General features: G+C 43.4%; 1 long non-coding RNA gene across 1 annotated transcript in view; it reads left to right on the forward strand.

Moving 5' to 3' along the window:
* The window catches only part of LOC107133116 (uncharacterized), a 28,774-nt gene that overhangs the window by 639 nt on the left and 7,707 nt on the right, over positions 1–20,428 (forward strand). The gene's annotated exons all lie outside the window — the stretch shown is intronic.

The raw sequence follows: 20,428 nt of genomic DNA on the forward strand, positions 1-20,428 counted from the left end.
ACGTTTATGTTAGGTGATTTCAGAATCGCTGGCTCTTGGAAACACAATAGCAGTTTTGGTTCCTTTGTGGAACTCTGCAGCCTAACAGGGACAGTTATTTTGAAACAAACTTTTTGGCAAACCTCAGATAACAGCTTACCCGAGGTCCCTGAGCTTGTGGGTAGGCATGGGCTGTGGCTCAGGACTAAATAGAAATGAATGTTCTCTGCAGGGAGCAGTCATTACCAATTTAATGAACCAGAGTTCTGTTCATAGCTCTGTGAAGGATCATAATGTGTAAATTTAAATAAACCACCATGGCTTTGATTTTAAGTGTTAATATGTAAACTATTAGTCTCTTCCTAAGTTTGAAAGTAAAATGTACGAAATTTGAATGTGTCTATCAAGTTTACTGACAGGTGGCAATACCCAATGAGAGACACCAATAGAAATGCAAACAGGGTTCCAAACAATGACATTGCAGGCTCTGAGGTCCGCGTGGGTTAGTTCTGTTCTATCTGCTATAGGGTTGAAAGAAGTGAAAGTGTTAGTTGCTCAGTCATGTCCGACTTTTTGTGACCCCATGGACTATATCTCTGTCCTTGGGATTTCCCAGGCAAGTACTGGAGGGGGTTGCCATTCCCTTTTCTGGTGATCCTCCTGACCCAGGGATTGAACCTGGTTTCCTGCATTGCCGGCAGATTCTTTACTGTCTGAGTCACATGGGGTTATAGGATTGATGGCTTTCATTAGTAAGTTACATTTAAACACACATTTATATACACGTGCATATGACACATCTTTTAAGTTGTAAACCAAAGCAATGAAAATGTCCTTTGAGATCAACTTCACGGTCTGTTCTCAGACCTCCTTCTGTAGGACTCTTCATCAATTCCCTTTATTTGCAACATTTTCTATTGACTGTAGACTTCTGCATGTGGGGATATACTGGGTCCTGTTCACTGCTGTCTTTTCAGAGCCTAGTTCTATGCCTGATCCACACCTGGTGCTCATGAAATGTTTGCTGGATAAATGAATGAGTGACTTTGAGAAGTATACCTACTGAACAAAGGATCTTGTACCAGGACTTCTTTTTCCATGCTTAATGAGTTTTTCTTGAACAGCTAATTTAATTTAATTTTTTTAGTTAGTAAATTCAATTGTCTGATCTCCAGGTGAGTTCCACTTGGGATGAACTGAGCCAACTGTCTTGAAATTGGGATCCAAGTACTTTCTGAGGATGGAAAAGATTTTCCAGGTGGTCCACAGACAAAAATCACTTTAAAGGAATCAACATGCAGATCTTTGACTTCTACATATGCTCTTTTTCTTAAAATTAGTTTTCATGAGAACACACATATAAATCACTTCCACAGTTGTGATCATGTTTCTTCCACTTTTATTGTAAAAAGGGGCATGTTTCCCACACAGTGTGAATCCTACCTGGAGTGGGAGAAGCTCAGGTGACCATAAAACCTACCATCCAAACCTCAGGGGCATTCCTGAGCAAGAAACATAGGCTCTACACATCATTAACTTGGGATAACTAACACTGACAAAGATGTTTTAAAGATAATGCTATTATAATTCCCTTCCCCCCTTCTGAGAATACTTGGCTAAAATGTGCCTCTTAGTGAAAGTGTAGCAGGTAAATTAATAATCACTTATTGTATATCAGTAAAAAAATTTAAGATATTCTTCCCAGATATTGATCAAGCAAACAAATATAATGAGCGAGCTAGTGGTTTCCAAAATCTTGTTAGAAAAAAAGGAGGATGTAATTGGGTTGTCAGTGGATAGATCAAAAGAGATTTGCAAACACGTTTATAGCAGCATTATTCATAATAACCCAGAGTTACTAACCCAAAGCTCCACCAGCAGTAGGATAAATTGTGGCAGTGGTACAGGCAAATGCTACGTAGCAGTGAAGAAAAGCAAGCTATCACTACAAAAAACACACACGCCCACTGGGCTGCAACTGCAGACTGGCAAGCTTTGTGGTTGCTCAGTTTCAAGACCGAAGAAAGAGCCTGGAGAAAACAACACAGACAGGAATGGCTTGTTGAACAGGACATCTTACCCAGATCTCCCAGTGACACCCTCCCGTTTACAGCAGGTAGCTAGCAGATTGGACGTGGAGCAGTCTTCTCTACTTGGGGAGAAGGAGGCTACCATTTACAGGCAGAACTGAGGTCAGAAAGACTCAGTTCCCAGGGACTAATTAAGCCCTATAATTAAGAGGATTTGGATAGTCATGTGGGTGAAGCTGAGACTCTAGAGAGAATGAGAGGATGGTCATCTGCAGAGGTCTGACCGCACAAGGACTTTCACAACTGCAGAGGGTACATATGAGAGGATTCCATCTTGATGAAGTTTATCAACAGATAAAACTGATTTATGGCATTAGAGACTAAAATAATGCTACCTTAAAATAGACAGCTAATGGGAAGTCTGGCCTTTTATACAGTTCATGAGGTTCTCATAGCAAGTACACTGGGATGGTTTGCCATTCCCTCCTCCAATGGATGCAATGAACATGAACTTGTGCAAACTCTGGGAGATGGTGAGGGACAGGGAGGCCTGGCGAACTGTGGTTCATGGGGTTGCAAAGAGTTGGATACGACTGGGTGACCGAACAACAACAACAACAACAAATGTTGCTGTAAACACAGGAAGCTCAACCTAGTGCTCTGTGACAACCTAGAGGGGTGGAATAGGGTAGCAGGGTAGGATAGGGTAGTGGGGTAGCAGGAAAGTTCAAGAGGGAAGGGACATATTTATACTTACGGCTGATTCACGATATTGTTTGGCAGAAATCAACACAACATTGTCAAGCAATTGTCCTCAAATAAAAAAGAACAATAGAACCTTTGGGTGGAATATAGGCTAGGAGGGGACATAAGAGAGACCTCCAAACAGATGGAAATAGTCTAATCTTGATTTGGGTAGTGGTCACGTGGACCTATGTATATTTAAAATCTCCCTGAACGGTACACTTGAGATTTGTAAACTTTATTGAGGTTACGTGTTAGCACGAAAGAAGAAACTGATTTATTTAGTCAATAAAGGTGTGCTTACGCACAATGCTAGGTGCAGCTGATCTAATACTGAAGTTACAGATAGGATAACCATATCCCATGTGAGCCCTTCTTTTGCCATAATTACTAACACCTACTTGCACTCCCCTATCACCAGTTAGTGATCACTATGTAACAAATCCATCCCCAAACTTAGCGGCTTAAAAAAACAATAATTTCCCACGTGGCACTGGAGGTAAAGAATCCGCCCACCAATGCAGGAGACTCAGGAGACACAGGTTCGATCCCTGAGTCAGGAAGATCCCCTGGAGGAGGAAATGGCAACCCACTCCAGTATCCTTGCCAGGAAAATCCCATGGACAGAGGAGCCTGGTGGGCTACAGTCCACGGGTTGCAAAGACTCGGACATGATTGCACGACTAAGCACACACACAGTTTTAATACACTTCCTGATACCATAGGTCAGGCACTCATGCAGGCTCAGACGGTCGATTCTTGTACATCTGTTTGTCTTGAGGGCAGCTGTTGGTGGTGTTGACTGGCAGGAGGGCTCAAGAAGACTCTCCTCCCAGACTCCAGCAGAGAGGCTGAGAGAGGAGTCAGTGGGATAACTGCCTGGTGCCCTCGTGGCCCCTCTGGAGGGTGTCTCAGGGTGGTAAGACCTCTAACGTGGTGCATGGCCAGTTGGAAGCCACGTGGGCCTTTACGACCTGGCCCTGGGAGTCACATGGTGTCTCTTTTGACTCACTCTGCTCATGTTCAAGTAGGGCAGGCATAAACCCCAGCTCCAGTAGGAGGAGTGTCACAGAATTACAGTCATTTTTTTAAAAGCACAATGCATGCTTACAGACAGGATCCAAGGACTTATCATCTCCGTTCTGAATACCTTTCTCGCATCCTTTTCCTCTTCTCCATCTTCACTATGACTTCATTAGCTCAGATTCTCAGTCTCTTATCTGTACTATTGGATGATGCCCTTAGCTGGTCTCTTGTTCCTAGTTTCTCTCCCTTTCATTTGATCTTACTGGATGTTAACTGATGTGCCATCCCGTGTCTGTCAAGCTTTTGCTAAAAAAAAAAATAATATATTTTTTTCTTAATAAATCTGGGTTTATTTACTAACTAAAATTCAAACTCCTTTGCCTGCCAGTCAAGGCCCTTTGTCACCTAGTGCTCATCTAACTTCCAAACTTATCTTCCGCAGGCCCTTTCATGGGTTTGAACTTTCACCAGACGTCTCTTTTCCGTTTTCTCTCTCTGGGACCTGCGCTTCACAGACTGAGTATGAACTCACAGGGTTTATTTTGTGTCTTCATGGGCCTTCCCACTCCTCGGTCCCTACCCTCCCACCCAAATCTCACAGTTCTGAAAGGTCCTGATAAAAAGCTTCCTCTGGTTGGACTAAGCATGCCTGGGCTAGAATGCTTAGTCCAGCCAGTGGACGTTTACGGCAGTCTTCTTTGTCAGGCTCTGTTTTAGGTCCTGAAAACACAGGCAGATGAGGTTCCCAGCCTACGAGTTTATAAATCCTTATTTGGAAGTAATACTGTCCTTAGATGTCTCGTGAAAATTCACTTGTTCTTTCCTTGTGCTACCTTTGGTGGTGGTGTAAATGGAGTAACTAAACGGCCAGGTCCTACAACTGTATGACCTAGGGCCTCAGTTTTCTTTTCTGTAAAGTATGATAATAGTCATACCTGTCACATAGTTACCATAGTAACCATGAAGCTCACACATGTGATTAAATATAAAACACCTAGAATAGAGTTTGGCAAACAGACCTAAATTAGCTTCAGTAATTATCATCATCATTACCACCACCATCGTCCTTAGTTACACATATTTTTTCCTCTCCTCTTGCCCCATTAGATTATAAACTTACTTTTTTAGAAGTGGGCAGTGTATCTTATGTATTTACGGTGTCTTGAAAGAGTGAGAGCTTTTAAGTCAGGCAGAGATGTTTGAGTCCAGCTGTGCCTCTCACTAACTGTTAGACCCTGGGCAAGTTGGCATTCCATACTTTATTTTTTTCATATGTAAATTCTGACAGAGAGTTGTCATGGGGATTTAATGTGGTAACATTTGTAAATCATCTGATACTTAGGATGTGACCCCAAATGACAAAAATGGTAACAATGATAATGATGATACAATAACTGACAATTCCTCAAACCCCCTCTATTTAATACGATATATAATTTAGTATAGTCTCTATATAAGTAATCTCTTTTTATCATTCACTGTAAATAGTAAATACCTTTACATTTCAACCCATATGGTTTTGCCTTATCTTTTACAATCATTACATAGCTTTTCTTTATATGTGTGTGTGTGCGTGCATGCTAAGTCACTTTAGTTGTATCCGACTCTGTGCCACCCCATGGATTGTAGCCCACCAGGCTCCTCCGTCCATGGGATTCTCCAGGCAAGAATACTGGAGCAGGTTGGCATGCTCTCCTCCAAGGGATCTTCCTGATCCAGGGGTCGAACCTGCATCTCATGTCTCCTGCATTGACAGGCAGGTTCTTTACCACTAGTGCCCCCGGGAAGACCTGATATATGTGCACCATAATTTAATCAGCCTCTTACAAATGTGTTTCCAGCTTTTTGCATTATATGCCACACTGTAATCAAATGAATTACATACACATGTTTCTACCCTATCTTATTATTTTTTTAAGACAAGTGATTAAAAGTAAAGCTGCTTGGATAAAGGAAATATGCTTATGGGTTTTATGCATATTGACTGGTTAAATCTACCATTATTCCCCCAGTAGGGACCATCACTGTTTCAGACATCTTTGAAACATGAGACTTTGATCAAGACTTTACACCTTCCTAAAGATTTATTTTTCATCTATCCTTTTAACCTGTCAATATATCCCAAGTAACCCATTTTTTTTTTTTTTAAGGTGTACCTGTTTTTATTTCCTCTGGACTCTGGACTTTTTGAGGGAAAAATCCTTTTTTCATTTTGGTTGTGTCCCCAGGTCACTGGTCCATTTCTTTGGAATCTAGAGTAAACACTTCTCTTTCCTCAGCAATTCTTTGCTGCTTTAAGGTTGATACAGGTCTTAAACAAAATCACCTACTTATTTGTTAAAGAGTGGGCGAAAAGAGAGAGAATTTCAAGTGCTCAGAAATTAAAATTTACATTTAGAATTTCCTTTCCTTTTGACTGTACCTCCCTTTCTCTCCTGTTGGTATTTCCCAAGCAGATAGATTTAGAGGAGCTGAGCACTGCACCCACAGCTGCAGAGAAGAACAGAGAAGAGATGAGGAGGGGCAGTCTGAGGGGTTGCCGGGCAAGCACAGAGGTGACTGTCCCATCTCACCTAACCAGGCACACCTAACCTGGTGTGGTCAGTGCACTAGAAGAGTTTGAGATCCTATTGTGTGCCAGACGTTAATACCAGACTTAAAAATGGAAAAGAGTGCCAGACACTAGGCAAAACGCTGAGACCAACCAGGGTGATTCTACAGAAAGACGGGAAGAATTGTTCCTCACAACAGAACAGAGAAACAGAACGCGAATTTTAGACAAAACAACCAAAAACACAATCCAGAGAGAGGAAGCTGCTTTAGTAAATCACTGTATCTGAAAATTTAATTCAGACATAAAAGCAAGTTTCCTTCTTTAGTCTCATAATCACATGGTTCCTCCAGGGAGATCTTAAAATTCCTGTGGATGATCGTTCATAAAGAGGTCTGTGTAAGTGGTGGGGCATAAAAGCCAGGTGAAGCACTGACGAGCCAGAAAAGAGGCTGTTCTATTGATTCTCCTTCAGTTTTAGGAGGGCCTTAGATTTGTGCTTTGAGGGTATATCAGTCAGAGTCCTCCAGAGAAACCGAACCAATGGGGTGTGTTGTGTTGTGTGTGTGCGTGTATGTGTGTGTAAAGACAGACAGACAGACAGACACACATGCACAGAGAGACTGAACTTACTTGAAGGAATTGGCTCATGCAATTGTAGAGGCTGGCAAGTCCAAAATCTGCAGTGAGTCAGGAACCCTGGAGACCCAGGGAAATGCTGATGTTGCAGCTGAAGTCTGAAAGCCATCTGGGGACAGAACTCCTATTTCCAGGGGTGTGTTAGCTGCTCAGTCATGTCCGACTCTTTGTGATCCCATGGACTGTAGCTCTCCAGGCTCCTCTGTCCATGGAATTCTCTGGGCAAGAATACTGTAGTGGGTAGCCATTTCCTTCTCCAGGTCTTTCTGACCCAGGGATTGAACCTGGGTCTCCTGCATTCCAGGCAGATTCTTTACCATCTGAACCACCAGAGTACCACAGTCTTCTACTCTTAATGCCTTCAACTGATTAGACAAGGCCCACCCACTTTATGGAGAGTGATGTGCTTTATTCGGTGTCTACTGGTTTAAATGCTAATCACACCTGACCAATACCTTCACAGTACCATCCAAACTGCTGTCTGACCCGAAACTGAGTATCAGGGCCTAACCAGGCTGACACATGACATTAATCATCATCACAAGGGGTGTAATTTCTTTTCAAGCAGGACTGTCACTGAGTGAAAGGGGAGAGGGTCTGGTGCCTTTAGGCCTTTGGGGTGATGAACCTCTGTAGGAAAACAGGACCTGCCATGTGGGAGAGTCAGTGGCCTCAAGGAGGGCTTGGGCAGAGGGACACCCAGGCTGCCTCTGTCCTGAGCAGAGAGAATACAGCTGGCCAAGAAGCAGCAGGGCCTGGAAAGAGGACAGATGTCGGGGGTGAGCAGGGTGTGAGGAGGAGCACATTCCATTAGATCTTTACCTGCAGAGAAGAAAAGAACGAGATGGTCTAGGAAGTCCCTTCTCATACCCCTGAGTTTCTGAACGCCTTAGCCAGGGACCCCTTCCTGGGATGGGGGCCACCAGTCAGCACCAGCGAAGTGAAGGGTCTCTAACTGAAGGGGCTTCTGAACCAACAAGTTCAACCCTTTGTTTAAGAGAAGTGAGGTCATGGAGGGTTCACCATGGGGCTGCTTGGGGTCTCGGCCTGCTCGTCACACACTGGGGCTCTTTTTTACTGTGGGTGATTTTTACCCACTTGGGGAGCTACAGAATCAGATCTGTCCTGAGGCTGGGATACTGGACCTATTCCTTCCCACACCATCAACCAGGATGTCAACGCTGGAGGATCCTTTAGTCTCCTGTGTAGGGGCTCTTTTACTTAATCTTCAGGACACAGACCCATTATTATTCTGTAAATTTAAATTTTCCAGTTAATTTTTAAACCTCATAAAGGCTAGTTTTAATCAAAGATATTAATAATGAATGTTAAATAGACATGTCTATTTCACATAAGTTCTTGTCTCTTCAAATTATCACTGCCAAAAGGTTGTAACTTTCATGTCTATTGATGTCTGTTATCTTTCTAATATATCACAAAATAAATGTCATATCACATGAGGCACCAGGAGAAAAGCAAGACATCTATGTATGTATCTTTTTATCAGTAAAGAAACCTTTCTGAAAAACTGCCACCACTGCCCCTAGCAGATTTTCTTTGACCAAGATTGTATCACACCTTTCAAACCCAGACACAAACACATAATAAAGTACTAGAACTTTTGGTAAATTGTGTTCTATCCATCAGGTGAAATAACTGAACTGTGAAATAAGTGCTATTTTTTCAGATCCTAAAATTTTCCCTGTTAAGGCCAAGACCTGGGTACCATTCCACAGCTGAATAAACTGCCATTGATGGGACTTCCTTGGTGGTGCAGGGCTTAAAAATTTGCCTTTCAAAGCAGGGGACATGGGTTCAATCCCCAGTCAGGGAACTAAGATCCCATGTGCTGCCAGGCCAACTAAGCCTGTGCACCCCAAATACTGAACCCGTGCACAACAACTAGAGAGAAGCCAATATGCCACAAAGTACAGACCCTCCATGCTACAAATAAGGCTTGATGCAGCCAAATAAATATAAAAACAATTGCCAATGATAAGGCTGTGAGTTGAGTGATGAGTGAACATGAGCCTTGCTTTCTCTAATCCCATTAAGACAAACAGAGAAGCTGGCAAAAGATCAGCTATAAAAACTTTCAACCACTGCCAGAGTGAAGTTTGCCCTTCCAAGAGCAGGATTCACACTGGCTTCTGGCTTCCCAGGAGAGTCTTCTAAGGAAAGTGTTGTACAGGCTTTATCTCGACCAGAATTAAGCTGTTGCCTCAAGTGACTCTGGACTCCAATGAAAGCCCTCACACCTTATCAGTTAGGTAAGGCCAAGGCAGTAGGATTCACATTTTAGAATGGAATACCAGACCACGTGACTTGCCTCCTGAGAAATCTGTATGTGGTCAGGAAGCAACAGTTAGAACTGAAATGGAACAACCGACTGGTTCCAAATCGGGAAAGGAGTACATCAAGGCTGTAAATGGTCACCCTGCTTATTTAACTTGTATGCAGATTGCTGCTACTGCTGCTAAGTCACTTCAGTCGTGGCCGACTCTGTGCGACCCCATAGACGGCAGCCCACCAGGCTCCCCCGTCCCTGGGATTCTCCAGGCAAGAACAGTGGAGTGGGTTGCCACTTCCTTCTCCAATGCATGAAAGTGAAAAGTGAAAGTGAAGTCACTCAGTCGTGTCCGACTCTTTGCGACCCCATGGACTGCAGCCCACCAGGCTCCTCCATCCATGGGATTTTCCAGGCAAGAGTACTGGAGTGGGGTGCCATTGCCTTCTCCATGTATGCAGATTACATCATGAGAAATGCTGGGCTGGATGAAGCACACACTGGAACCAAGATTGCTGGGAGACATATAAATCACCTCATATATGCAGGAGACACCACTAGTGGCAGAAAATGAAGAAGAACTAAAGAGACTCTTGATGAAAGTGAAAGAGGAGAGTGAAAAAGTTGGTTTAAAACTCAACATTCAGAAAACTAAGATCATGGCATCTGGTCCCATCACTTCATGGCAAGTAGATGGGGAAGCAATGGAAACAGTGGCAGACTTTATTTTGGGGGGCTCCAAAATCACTACAGATGGTGACTATAGCCATGAAATTAAAAGATGCTTGCTCCTTGGAAGAAAAGTTAGGACCAACCTAGACAGCATATTAAAAAGCAGAGACATTACTTTGCCAACAAAGGTCCATCTAGTCAAAGCTATGGTTTTTCCAGGAGTCATGTATGGTTGTGAGAGTTGGACTATAAAGAAAGCTGAGCCATGAAGAATTGATGCTTTTGAACTGTGGTTTTGGAGAAGACTCTTGAGAGTCCCTTGGACTGCAAGGAGATCCAACCAGTCCATCTTAAACGGAATCAGTCCTGAGTATTCATTGGAAGGATGATGCTGAAGCTGAAACCCCAATACTTTGGCCACCTGATGCAAAGAGCTGACTCATTAAAAAAGACCCTGATGCTGGGAAAGATTGAAGGTGGGAGGAGAAGGGGACAACAGAGGATGAGATGGTTGGATGGCCTCACCGACTCGACGGACATGAGTTTGAGTAAACTCTGGGAATTGGTGATGGACAAGAAGGCCTGGCATGCTGCAGTCCATGGGGTCACAAAGAATTGGACATGACTGAGCAACTGAACTATCATTCTAAGAGTTGAGTAATCACAACAATTTGCCATGAATGGCCTCCTAAATAGAAATAGAAAGTAAGGTGACCTGTTTGTACTTTCTGTCTGAATTCTCTTAGGTCCACCCTGATATTTTTGGTTCTGATGTACACAGGCTTTGTTTATTTCCATGGTTATTTTGGTCTTGAAATCTCTTTAGACCTTCGATTTACTGATTCCTTATAAATGACAAAAGATACTTATTTCATTCAATCTAGAATATATATAAAAATATAGATACTCATTGTGCCACAAATGACTGAAAACATACCTCACTGCTGGAGAAACACCTCTGAGAATAGACAGAAACATCAGAGAAGTAGTGCTTCAGGGCTGGTTGCTTCTGGCTGATGGTAATGCTGATTACATCTCAGACAATGTTCACAGGCCAGATGTGAAGAACTGACTCACTGGAAAAGACTTTGATGCTGGGAAAGATTGAAGGCAAGAGGAAAAGGGGACAACAGAGGATGAGATGGTTGGATGGCATCACCAACTCAACGGACATAATTTTGAGCAAGCTCCAGAAGTTGGTGGTGGACAGGGAGGCCTAGTGTGCTGTGGTCCATTGGGTCGCAAAGAGTCAGACACAACTGAGCAACTAAACTGAACTGAACTGAATGTTTATATAGGGCTTCCCAGGTAGCCACTAGTGGTAAAGAACCCAGTTGCGAATGAAGGAGATGAAAGAGACATGGTTTCAGTCCCTGGGTTGGACAGATCCCCTGGGATAGGAAATGGCAACCCATTCCAGTGTTCTTGCCTGGGAAATCCCATTGACAGAGGAGCCTGGAGGGCTACAGTTCATGGGGTTGCAAAGAGTTGGACACGACTGAGCGACTGAACTGAACTGATGTTCACAGGCAAAGGTCTCAATTTACCATCCAGGGGAAGGATGCAGGAGGAGAAGAACCAATGTAGAAACCACTAAAATGTCAGCTATTACAGGAATAAGAGAAAGAATAGGAATTATCAGGGGATCTGGATAAAGGATGTCCAGAGAGGTATGGGGAGATAAGAAGAAAAGTGTTTCGGAGAACACACACCTAGAACATTCTAGAAGGATCGGCAATCAGCTGTGCTAATGCTACTGCACTAGGAGGAGGATGAAGATCAGCATTCCCCTAGCCATTGCTTCATGAGAGTGGATTATTAATATACGTGGGATGTGGTGCTATAGTAGATGCTAAGAATACAGAGAAAATCCAAAAACTAACTTACCTTCACATAACTTTCAACATGGTGTGGGAGAGAGATGAAAATGGTTTAAATTCACTGAAGTAAATGGCACAATAAAATTATGTGAGAGGGAGAGGGCAGGGAGAGCAGGAGTCATGATGGTTTCTTGGCAAAGGTAATTCAGCTACATTTTGATAAGGAACTTCCACGTGGAGAAGGGAGGTACAGGTGTTACCAATGAAGGATGCAGGTAAAGGAGTGTGTGTTTGGGGGGGGGGGTGAGGTCGTGGTGCTTAGGGAGGGGGCAGTTAAAAGCTATATTGTATATTTCTAGTACTTAAAATCATTCCTTCCTCATAGTATGTCTCCTGTAAATTTTGAATGGAATTCAGAAAGAGGAAGGGTTAAACCCCAATTAGGAAGAGCACTCAACCCTACCAGAAATACTTGCCAAAAATTTCATGTAGTTTAAGAGTCACTCTAAGGAAATAAGATCATATAAATGGAATTTGGAGATTTAAAGTAGTGAACATATGGCCATTATTTTAGCCCAGTGTTAAAAACACACTGAATAATTTGTTGTTGTTTTTAATAAGTGAAAAGTCGATAGATTCAATCATCCGACAGCCCATGACAGGCCACTTGCGAACAACTCTGTCTCTGAACCGATGCTCAGAAGTTTTGGCCTTCATTTAATGTAGAAATGACTCAGTTCTCCAGACTCAGTTGTAATTGTTCCTGGAATAATTTCTAGGATTGAAACAAACTCTTATGTGGAGCAGATGTTCTAATGAAAGATTTTTGTATCCCTACAAAACTACCTCTCTTCTTCCGTAGCAGGGGTTATGTTTCAGGGAGAGTGTGAATGCAGAACGGTTTTGAAAATCAAGCCAAAAAACCTGGAAAGTACCCATATTGGTTGAGTTATATTTACATAATAGAAACCCCAGGCACATAAAACCTCAGCTGCTGTAGTGAAACTAACAGACTCAAAAATTTTTTTGTTTTGGGTTCTCTTGTATGTATGTATGTATGTATATATATATACATATATATATATATTAAAAGACGCTTACTCCTTGGAAGAAAAGTTATGACCAACCTAGATAGCACATTGAAAAGCAGAGACATTACTTTGCCAACAAAGGTCCGTCTAGTCAAGACTGTAGTTTTTCCAGTGGTCATGTATGGATGTGAGAGTTGGACTGTGAAGAAGGCTGAGCACTGAAGAATTGATGCTTTTGAACTGTGGTGTTGGAGAAGACTCTTGAGAGTCCCTTGGACTGCTAGGAGATCCAACCAGTCCATTCTGAAGGAGATCAGCCCTGGGATTTCTTTGGAAGGAATGATGCTAAAGCTGAAACTCCAGTACTTTGGCTACTTCATGCGAAGAGTTGACTCATTGGAAAAGACTCTGATGCTGGGAGGGATTGGGGGCAGGAGGAGAAGGGGAAGACAGAGGATGAGATGGCTGGATGGCATCACTGACTCGATGGACATGAGTCTGAGTGAACTCCGGGAGTTGGTGATGGACAGGGAGGCCTGGCGTGCTGCAATTCATGGAGTCACAAAGAGTCGGACACGACTGAGAGACTGAATTCAACTGATATATATATATATATATATATATATTTTTTTTTTTTTTTGGTTTTCATTAATCTCACTGGATATTATCCTGGAAAAATATGGCTCCTTAATTTTTTTTCAGAAGAAAAAAATGAATTTAGTGAATATTTTTATGTTGGGTTAACCAGAGAGATTTGAAATATGGTATACAATCTGTTCGGAGAAGGCAATGACACCCCACTCCAGTACTCTTGCTTGGAAAACCCCATGGATGGAGGAGCCTGGCAGGCTACAGTCCATGGGGTTGCGAAGAGTCGGACACGACTGAATGACTTCACTTTCACTTTTCACTTTCATCATTGGAGAAGGAAATGGCAACCCACTCCAGTGTTCTTGCCTGGAGAATCCCAGGGACTGGGGAGCCTGGTGGGCTGCCGTCTATGGGGTCGCACAGAGTCGGCCACAACTGAAGCGACTTAGCAGCAGCAGCATACAATCTGTTGGTGGTGGACCAGGCATGAGAGGGCAGGACAGAGGTCATCTGGACTCAAATAGCAAAAGACAGAGTAAGAAGCAGGCGTTCCGAATTGTTCTCTCTGCTCTGTCACTAGTGATTTGCTGTGTGTCTCTTGGGCTGATGCTGGGAAAGGTTCAGAAGGATAAGAGGGGCAACAGAGGATGAGATGGTTAGATAACATCATTGACTCAATGGACATGAGTTTGAGCAAACTCCTTGAGAGATAGTGAAGGACAAGGAAGCCTGGTGTGCTGCAGTCCACGGGGTCGCAAAGAGTTAGACTGAACAACAACAAAAGGCTATGGATCTGGGGATGGGCTGCACCAGGCCGCCAGTGAGAGGCCTCCATGTTGCTCTTAGAGGTTAGCTTGTACCAAACTAACTAATCAAATGAAATCATCAATCACACGAAAGGTTAATAGGACAGGAGCAGACAATGTTAATTCTCAACCCATTCTTGGAGGGGAGGCACCCTGAACAGCTTGTAGGGGTCGGCGGGGAGGCCAGGGCGGTCCACCTTTGAAGACTGTGGTTTTGCACTCGCCATTGGGTTGGAGGTACAGGCCTGTGGGTGAAAGGGAAGGGTTTACATCTGTGGCCACAAGACCCGTGGGGTCGGGGTTGGTGCTAACACTGCTTCTGTGAAGCTTTTGTTCACAGTCCTTTAGGTATTCAAACAGACCAGGATCCCACATGGCAAATCCTATGGAATAATTTCCGACCCCTGAATTTCACTCACCTAGTTTCGATTTCACTACAAATGGATGGTGGTTCATCATTTAAAAGGAAGGATTTACATGCACAGTGCAGTTTCAAAAGTGGACTCAGGAGTTGTTATTCTGTAGCATCTTCCTGCCCGTCAGCTCACAGGGCTTCGGAGAGGATGAGAAACTAGACCTTGAAGGTACTTTCTGCCTTGTGCAGAGGGCGAGCTTTCTGATCAGCTTTAGAGCATTTCTGTCATCATACTGTAAAACTTTGGGCCAACCAGAAGCCTGAGGGGAAACCCTCTGGCAAGATTCTTTATACAGATGTGTGTAGAAAGACAGAAGGTCAAATACAAGGTGCATTCTCCACAGCAGTGCCCAGCCAAGAAAATGAGTGAGTGGGGAACTCTGGTGAAGAGAAGCACCTGGAACTGGGTTCTGGGACCCAGGACTAGTACTCCAATATCTGTGTTCCAAAACTGCCATAGAGACACGTTTCCTCCTTAGAGTTACTTGTGGTTCGGGTGTTAGTTGCTCGGTCACGTCCAACTCTTTGTGACCCCATGAGCTGTAGCCTTCCAGGCTCCTCCATCCATGGGATTCTCTAGGCAAGAATACTGGAGTGGGTTGCCATGCCCTCCTCCAGGAGATCTTCCCAGACCAGGGATCGAACCTGGGTCTCCCACATGGCAGGGAGATTCTTCACCATTTGAGCCACCAGGGGAGCCCAGGTAGGTTTCCCTAAAGAAGCAGGTGGCTGATAACTGGATAGATTTTATTTTCAGACATGATTAACATGATGTCAGATAATTGGAGGGGTTTCCCTGGTGGCTCAGAGAGTAAAGAACACCTGCAATGCAGGAGCCCTGGGTTAGGTGCCCGGGTTGGGAAGATCCCCTGGAGAAAGGAAAGACAAAATAGGCAATTAAAAAGATATGGCCTTATATGTTTAAGTTTTGTTTTTTTTAATGACTTTATTAAAGTAACTGTCAAACGGGGACTTCCCTGGCTGTTCAGTGGTTATGACTCTGCCCTTCCACTTCAGGGGGCACGGGTCTGCTCGGGGAACTAAGATCCTGTGTGCCTCACAGAATGGTCAAAAAGAAGAAAAAAAGAGTCAAATGACTCAGTGATTGTTAGTAAGAAAAAGCCTTTCAGGTACAAGCCCTTATTCTGGGTTCGAGTGGTGCCTTGGTTTTCTTTTGAATCTAGCATGGCTGAAGGTTGGCTTATTCCTGAGAAGGACCAGGCTCCATCTTTAACACAGTTTCTTTTTATTTATTAGTACATCTTTCATCCAAGAAACCAAGAAGATGAACGATGCATTGTTTTAGGTTGGGTTTCCTAGGAAACCACCCCTGGAACAGAGCCTCGTGTGCAAGAATACGGCAGGCGAGAGCTCCATGGATCCGTGCAGGATGAATGAAGGAGGACCGCAACATATCCACCAAACAGGCTGCAGCTGGTGCTGACCCTGGGGAGCTCCAGGGTGGGGACAGTCCTGAAGGGTCGTTCTAGCTTGAGGCAACCACAGGCTCCAGCCACTGGATATGCGTTGCCCCTGGGCAGGGGTCATGAACTCGGTGAGGCAGAGCAATTCCCAGAGAGGGACTTGACTGAGAGCCCAGAAGCTAACCCTCTCTGCAGCTAGAGAGTGAGGTTGGAGTCATGCAGGGGAGGCCAGGCGGTGCATCATGGAAACCAACATTTGGCTCTCAGTTTTCTGCAAAGCCTGGTGCAGCTCTTCCCCAAGGGACTCTTCATTTCCCACCAATATTTTGCTTAGTCTTTCTATGCAGTGTGTGTGTGTGTGTGTGTGTGTGACACATCCAGCTTTCATATATCCATATCTACTGCCATATCACATGATCTGTGGTTGTATCTACCCAAGTGTGCTATGCTGGGGTGCTCACATGTTGTGGGCCTTTCTGGGTGTTCAGAGGCATGCAAAGCCTCCAGCGGGGAGGTGCTTTTGAAATGAGTTTTAAAAGTGTATCTGATTTAAAGTCTTCTGCCAAGCTTGGGTGTGGCCTTAAGGACCACAGTATCCCAAGTGTTCGCAGCCACAGGACGATAAGCGAGCATTTTCACTCTAAGAGCAGTTTGTGGTGGATCTGTGGAGCCTGGACAGGGATGTGGGCTCTCAGACCAGAGAAACACACATCTTATCTCTTGGCTCTGAGGTGTCGGCTGCCAGGAGCTGGCGAGTTCTAGAGGCTGTTCTGTGGGGGACAGCACACAGCCTTGGTCTAGCCCCTGAATGACCCATTTCCAAATATTTTTCACAGACGAGGCCCTCAAATCTGCCCAGAGCTTGCTGTCAACCCCCCAGATGCCAGAATTCTTTCTGATTTACTGAGGAAGAGGATGAGGCTCTGTGAGGTTAAACCCACATGTCCAGGGTCTGCATGGCTCTTGGCCTGCCAGTCTGTTTCGTGTGGCCCCATTTGTTCTGGTGTAATTGTGAACATCATTCCTTTTCATCTACACGAATTTCTTAATTCGGATGATGTGCGATCTGGTTCTTGAGTTGAGGCCTCTTGACACCAAATCTCACAGGCTTCCTCTAAGGTCTTGCAAATGGCCTTAGGGAGGTGGAGCTTGTCCATGGTACGTGGCCTAAACAATCTGGAATGGTACCGTCTACATGCCTAATGTCCTTGGCTCTGCCTGCGTCTCCTGTCTTTCTCCGAAAGACAGACCAGGAGCAACTGGCATTGAACATATTTTCCACTAAGGTTTTTTTTTTTTTTTTTCTCAAACATACCGGAGTACAAAAATCAGAACCCAAAGACACACTGGTATAAAGCAGAGAGATGCCAGTTTTTACTAGGTTGTCATTAATCTAGTATTAATGGTCTAGTAAACCTAGTGAAGGCCCTTTTGCATTCTTTTCTAGACTAAGTTCATTTGGACCTGTGCTGATTTTTTTTAATTAATTTTTTTATTGAAGGATAATTGCTTTACAGAATTTTGTTGTTTTTTTGTCAAACCTCAACATGAATCAGCCGTAGGTATACATATATCCCCTCCCTTTTGAACCTCCCTACCATCTCCCTCCCCATCCCATTCCTCTAGGTTGATACAGGGCCCCTGTTTGAGTTTCCTGAGCCATACACCAAATTCCCATTGGCTATCTAATTTACACATGGCAATGTAAGTTTCCATGTTACTCTTTCCATACATCTCACCCTCTTGTCCCCTCTCTCCATGTCCATAAGTCTATTCTCTATGTCTGTTTCTCCACTGCTGCGCTATAAATAAACTCTTCAGTGCCATTTTTCTAATTTCTGTATATGTGCATTAGAATTATATTTATCTTTCTCTTTCTGACTCACTTCACTCTGCATAACAGATTCTAGATTCATCCACCTCATCAGAATTGACTCAAATGCATTCCTTTTTATGGCTGAGTAATATTACATTGTGTATATGTACCACAACTTCTTTATCCATTCATCTGTTGATGGACATCTAGGTTGCTTCCATGTTTTAGCTATTGTAAATAGTGATGCAATGGATGATGGGATACATGTGACTTTTTCAATTTTGGTTTCCTGTGGTATATGCTTAGGAGTGGGATTGCTGGGTTATATGGTGATTTAAGGAATCTTCATACCATCTTCCATAGTGGCTGTATCAATTTACATTCCCACCAACAGAGCAAGAGCATTCCCTTTTCTCCACACCCTCTCCAGCATGTATTGTTTGTAGACTTTTTGATGATGGCCATTCTGAATGGTGTGAGGTGATATCTCATTGTGGTTTTGATTTGCATTTCTCTAATAATGAGTGATGTTGAGCATCTTTTCATGCGTTTGTTAGCCATCTGTATGTCTTCTTTGGAGAAATGCCTGTTAAGGTCTTTTCCCCATTTTTTGATTGGGTTGTTTGCTTTTCTGGTATTGAGTTGTATGAGATGCTTGTATATTTTGGAAATTAATCCTTTGTCAATTTTTTTCATTTGCTATTATTTTCTCCCATTCTGAGGGTTTCTTTTCACTTGCTTATAGTTTCCTTTGCTGTGCAAAAGCTTTTAAGTTTAATCAGGTCCCACTTGTTTACTTTTGTTTTTATTTCCCTTACTCTAGGAGGTGGGTCATAGAGGATCTTGTTTTGATTTATGTCACTGAGTGTTCTGCCTATGTTATCCTCTAAGAGTTTTATAGTTTCTGGCCTTACATTTAAATCTTTAATCCATTTTGAGTTTATCTCTGTGTATGGTGTTAGGAAGTGTTCTAATTTCATTCTTTTACATGTAGCTGTCCAGTTTTCCCAGCACCATTTATTGAAGAGGCTGTCTTTGCCCCATTGTATATTCTTGCATCCTTTGTCAAAAATAAGGTAACCAGAGGTGCAAGGGTTTATTTCTGGACTTTCTATCTTGTTCCATTGGTCTATATTTCTGGTTTTTTTTGGTGCCAATAGCATACTGTCTTGATGACTGTAGCTTTGTAGCATAATCTGAAGTCAGGAAGGTTGATTTCTCCAGCTCCAGTATTCTTTCTCAAGACTGCTTTGGCTATTTGGGGCCTTTTGTGTTTCCATATGAAATGTGAAATTTTTTGTCCTAGTTATGTGAAAAATGCCGTTGGTAATTTAATAGGGGTGGCATTGAATCTGTAGATGGCATTTGGTAGTATAGTCATTTTCACAATATTGATTCTTCCTACCCAGGAACATGGAATATCTCTCCATCTGTTTATGTCATCTTTGATTTCTTTCATCACTGTCTTATAATTTTCTGTGTACAGTTCTTTTGTCTCCTTCAGTTCAGTTCAGTCACTCAGTCATGTCCAACTCTTTGCAACCCCATGAATTGCAGCATGCCAGGCCTCCCTGTCCATTACCAACTCCCAGAATTCACCTAGACTTTTGTCCATCGAGTCGGTGATGCCACCCAGCCATCTCATCTTCTGCTGTCCCCTTCTCCTCCTGCCCCCAACCCCTCCCAGCATCAGAGTCTTTTCCAATGAGTCAACTCTTCGCATGAGGTGGCCAAAGTTTTGGAGTTTCAGCTTTAGCGTCAGCCCTTCCAAAGAACACCCAGACTGATCTCCTTTAGAATGGATTGGTTGGATATCCTTGCAGTCAAAGGGACTCTCAAGAGTCTTCTCCAACACCACAGTTCAAAAGCATCAATTCTTCGGCACTCAGCTTTCTTCATAGTCCGACTCTCACATCCATACATGACCACTGGAAAAACCATAACCTTGACTAGATGGACCTTTGTTGGCAAAGTAATGTCTCTGCTTTTGAATATGCTATCTAGGTTGGTCATAACTTTCCTTCCAAGGAGTAAGCATTTTTTAATTTCATGGCTACAGTCACCATCTGCAGTGATTTTGGAGACCTCCCAAAAAAAGGCTGACACTGTTTCCACTGTTTCCCCATCTATTTTCCATGAAGTGATGGGACCAGATGTCATGATCTTAGTTAGGTAAATTTATTCCTAGATATTTAATTCTTTTTGTTGCAATGGTGTCTTGCGAATTAAAGATATTTAATTCTTTTTGTTCCTGGAATGTGAAGTCAAGTGGGCCTTAGGAAGCATCACTATGAACAAAGCTAGTGGAGGTGATGGAATTCCAGTTGAGCTATTTCAAATTCTAAAAGATGATGCTGTGAAAGTGCTGCACTCAATACGCCAGCAAATTTGGAAAATGCAGCAGCGGCCACAGGACTGGAAAAGATCAGTTTTCACTCCTGTCCCAAAGAAAGGCAATGCCAAAGAATGCTAAAGTGAAGAGTGAAGTCACTCAGTCGTGTCCGACTCTTAGTGATCCCATGGACTGCAGCCTACCAGGCACCTCCATCCATGGGATTTTCCAGGCAAGAGTACTGGAGTGGGTTGCCATTGCTTTA

This window comes from Bos taurus, chromosome 14 (genome assembly GCF_002263795.3).
Source record: "Bos taurus isolate L1 Dominette 01449 registration number 42190680 breed Hereford chromosome 14, ARS-UCD2.0, whole genome shotgun sequence".
Lineage (NCBI taxonomy): Eukaryota > Metazoa > Chordata > Mammalia > Artiodactyla > Bovidae > Bos > Bos taurus.